General features: G+C 50.2%; 1 protein-coding gene across 1 annotated transcript in view; it reads right to left on the bottom strand.

The window, feature by feature from the left end:
- The window catches only part of Lamc3 (laminin subunit gamma 3), a 61,587-nt gene that overhangs the window by 51,015 nt on the left and 5,923 nt on the right, over window positions 1–4,649 (bottom strand). The window lies entirely within an intron of this gene.

Below are 4,649 nucleotides of genomic sequence, written 5' to 3'. Positions count from 1 at the left end.
AAAAGGAAGCAAGCTGGTGTTGCCTGAGGATGCTGAACAGGATTGGTGTACGACCCAAGAATTCCCCTCACAAGCAGGTGGCCAAGAACAACAGAAAGTCATGTGACCCGGAATGGCTAGCTGTACATGTCCACAGCTCAGAACGGCCCAAATGCCTGCCAACCATGTAGAGAGGCGACACTGAAGCTGCTAAAACAGTAGACCCTGCTGGCTGACCTCACTTATGCTGAGTGCCCAGAAGCAGCCAAGCCACAGACAGGAAGTAAGTTAGTGGTATTTGGATGTTGGGAGTGAGACTTTGGGATAAGTGGCAATGACTGCGAACGGACACAGGCATTATAGAGGCTGATGAGAACATCCCACGGTTGGCTCAATGGTGGGTATGTGAACCTATGAGTATAAGAATCATGGGATTGTATACTTTTATGTTCAAGGGATGAGAGGCAAAGCCAACACTTCACATCTGCTAAGCAAGCCTTGTACAGCTCAGCTGAGCCCTGAATGCGTGCACACACAGACACCTTGACAATAACAAGGCAACAACACAGAGAGAGGCTATACTATGCACTGGTGATGCTAAGTTTTCTTTTTGTTTTTGTTTTTAAGTGCCACCACAGATGCAGGTCATTAGAAAATCAAAAGCCATCCTTATCCTACAACTTGGCAAGCCTGGTGTGACATATCCTCAAAGAACAGAAGCCAGGCCTCAAGGAAGGTACATGCACATCTGTGTTCACAGCACCCACTGGTCAGGACAGCCAAGGGGCAGAGACAGCCCAGCCATGTCAAACAGATGGCCCAGCCATCCAAAAGATAGCTGTTCAGCCTGGAAAAGTGGGGCAACCTTAACCCTTGGGCCTAAAATAACGACAAGCCCTGAGGGTGGGGTGCTAGACGGAAGAAGTGTGTCACAGACAGATCAACACTGCAGGCATGCCTTGCACCACATGCGCAGAGACAATCAGTGTAGACTCAGGGAGGGGCTGGAGGATGGCTCAGTGGCTAATAGCACCTGATTGCTAACCAGGAAGACAAGAGTTCGAGTTTCCAGCACCCCCATAAAAAATGAAGCACAGCTGAGTGTACCTGTAACCCCAGAATGGAGTGGGTGGGAGTTGGGGAGAGCAAAGACAAGCAGATCCTAAGAACTCAGTGGCCAGCCAGCCTCACCCCAAACAGCAAGCTTCCAGTTCAGTGAAAGATCCTGTCTCAAGGCAACAAGGTAGGAAATGATAAAGGAAGATAGTTGTTGACTTACTTTGGCTTGTGTGTGCGCAGGCGCATGCACACACACGCGCACACGTGCACGCCACACACACACACATACACACAGAGCATTGCAGGGGCTGTAGAGCTGGTTCAATGCTGCTCTTACAGAGCACTGCAGTTCCTAGAACTAGGAACCCTTTGTAACTGTGACTACAAGGGACCTGGATCTCTCTCTGGCCTCCTTGGTACCTCCACTCATGTGTACATACCCACACACAGACATGCACACTCACATGCATAATTAAACTATAAAATAAGTGCCCCTTTTAAGGATTGTCCATTTTATGAGTGCAGTGGGGCCGCAGGGCCTGGGGGTGGGGCAGCCTGTTCTGGGTTTCCTAAGGTAACAGAACCCGGAGCTCTCACTGCAGCTTCAGAACAGGAAGAGTGTGTTTGTGACTCCAAACTGCACACAGTTCAACATGGATCATCATATGTTATGTGTACTTCACCACAAGAAAAGAAAATTTAGCATAAATATACTGTCCCTCTGGGACAGCAGTGTGATGACAGGGATGAGGAACGGTCGGGTCAGACAAAGAAGCCTTTGGGATGGAGGGAGGGGGTCATGGCCTAATGGCACAGACAAGGCATCAAGGTATTATTATATAGACTTGGGAAACCAGGAGTCTGAAGACATAGCTAAAGGGACCTACAGGACAGCAGTTCCCATAGTGACCAAAGACATTGACAGTCTACAGAGCTGAAGGCCCCCTGGGAAAGTCAGCATCAAAACAAAGGACTCAGGTACAGCAGAGATCCCAAAACGTAGTGAATAACACCAAGGCCTGGGGACGCAGCTCGCCTGATAAAGCCTGTGCCACACGACGGAGGATCTGAGTTGGAATTCTTAGTAAAAAAGGCTAGGCATGGGATGTTCCCTGCAATCCCAAATATAAGGATGGGCGCAGGATAATCCTGGGGCTCACTGGAGACAGCATTTGAAGCACAACATCCCGAGTTTACCTCTGGCCTCCACACACACTCAGACTTGTGTGCAGATACACCGAAACCACACGCAGACATAATTTGAAAAAAAAAAATTAGAAGACTAGGTCCCAGTTAGGTGTGGTGGTATATGCCTCATCTCAGCACTCGGGAGGTAGAGGCAGGAGAATTAGTAATTCAAAGCCATCCTTGGCTACACAGTGAGTTCAAGGCCCTCTGGGCTGCATGGGACTGTCTCAGAAAAACCAAACAAAAGGCACCGGCCCCAAAGACAGCCGGCTAATTGGTGAGCATGTTTGTCCTCGGAACTGAGCACAACTGTTCCTCCTTCAGTTTCCCTCTGTTTTTCCCAATTTTCTTTCCTGGAGCTTGTTCTAATTTAAAACTGGAGAAAACCCAGTTTTACGAAACTTTTAAAAAAGCAACCGCCTTGCCAGGTTCCGTTTTAAGATGTCTTCTAAAGTTCCGTGGCAGCGCAGTTGGCACCGGGCTTCTGAGCCCGGCAGAAGAGGATGCGTAGGGGCCTAGGCTGGGTCAGGCGGTGCCTGGCTGGCTCCCCGGTTAGAGCGCCAAGCCCAGATGTGCCCAGATGTGCTTGGACTGGGGCTCTGTAAACAGTGAGCAGTCAGACACCTCCTGGGAGGGAGCCAGGAGACACTTCAAAGGTGGCTGGCAGGGAGGCTGCCCTCAGAGAAAGGGGGTCACTAGGATTGCAAGCGGCTTCTGCGCTAGGAAACATGGAGGCTCCTTCCTTGCCAAGCTAGGAGGCGAGAGCTGCTGAGGCAACATCACAGGGGTGCAGTGGGATGTTTTGTTGGAGAGTTAATTAGAAGAGTGACTCCAGTCTGCTCTGTGAGGATGGGCAACAGAAGTGGCCCCAATGTACAGTGACAGGCATTAAACCCACAGCCAGCCGCCCAGGCTCTTGTAAGCTCCAGGGCCAGTGGGGCTCCTAAGCTCTAGGCCACTCTCTATATACTGTTCTTCTCCCTCAAATGCTGTTTTCCTCCAACTCCCTGACTACCCACTCATGCATCTCAGCTCAACACTGAGCACCTACTATATATGCCAGACACCAGCCGAGCACATCCTGCACCCCGCCCCCCAAGTCCCATTGTGGTGCGTGCTCCATTAACAAGATGTGCTCCATTAACAAGAAGGTCACAGCTCAGGGAGAAGGGGTCTCAACTCCACGAGGGAACAATCAAGCTCTCTTGGTCCTTAGGCCCTTAAAAAGGCTATGCAGAGCCAGGTACCCTTCTGCCAGGGCTCCCTGGGTGCCCGGGGAGACAGGACTTCTGGGAAAGGGCTAGAGATACTGATAAGAAACAAAGAGATGGGTTCCCAGCCTTTGATGGCTCAGATGCAGTGATTGACATGATAAGGGTCACCTGAGCAAAGCACCAGGATGCTAAGGCGCACCTCTCCCCCACCAGCTGGGACATACAGCCTGTCAAGACCTGGGCCTGCCATAAACCGAGCTGGCCGGCGTCTGGTGCTGACCTGGTGGGTAGGCCAGGCTTATTTTTGGAAGATGGAAACAAAACAAACTTTAATTACAGCCATCTGGGGATCCGAGAAGGGTGGGGCGGGGGTGGCGCCAAAGTGGGTAGCAAGGTTTGAGCTGTAACACATGGGCAGGCCAGACTGATACCCACCGCTGGGAGCCAATTCCAGTGCAAGAGTGATCCCAGGCCTGAACCCTGGTCCTGACACCCACCATCAAGTTCTTCAGTTCCTGAGCTAGCTCTTGGTAGCCTTGGGCATTTTGAGTCATTGAGAAGAACTGGGTGCCCTCAGAGATCGCAATCCACATTGAACCAGGCCTGGCTCCATCACCTAACAGTCAAACTGTAAGCCTAGCCTGGCAGGGGAAACAGGTTTTTTCTGGTGATTGCATAAGGCTTTGTGTCAAGATCATTCTGAGGTCGGGTCCCTGCTGTGATCACTGGAGTCTACAGAATACAAGTTTGCAAAGAAGGGGGGATGGGCATTTCAGACCACCACAGCCGACCATAAATAAACACACGCAATAAACAGAGAAGGGGCGGAGGAATTGATGGAGAGAAGGGAATCCAGAGAGTGAATTGAGCACTCTGGCAAACTTTAAGTCTTGGGGCTGAAGAGGGCATGGAGAGATGGGAGGGGGTGCATTTCTTTTTAGGAAATGTACAGAAAACAATACACGGTTGTAGCCATTTTTGAGTGTGCAGACTGTGGTATTAAGCACATTTGTGGGCTCTAGAGAGATGACTCAGTGGTTAAGAGCATTGACTGCTCTTCCAGAGGTCCTGAGTTCAATTCCCAGCAACCATATGGTGGCTCACAACCTTCTGTAATGGGATCCGATGTCCTCTTCTGGTGTGTTTGAAGACAGCAACAATGTACACATATACATTACATAAATAAATAAATCTTAAAAAAAAAAAAAA

The sequence above is a fragment of the Mastomys coucha genome, unplaced genomic scaffold (assembly GCF_008632895.1).
Source record: "Mastomys coucha isolate ucsf_1 unplaced genomic scaffold, UCSF_Mcou_1 pScaffold15, whole genome shotgun sequence".
In the NCBI taxonomy this organism is placed as follows: domain Eukaryota; kingdom Metazoa; phylum Chordata; class Mammalia; order Rodentia; family Muridae; genus Mastomys; species Mastomys coucha.
Note: the sequence above shows the minus strand (reverse complement) of the source record. Positions and strands in the feature narration are given on the sequence as shown.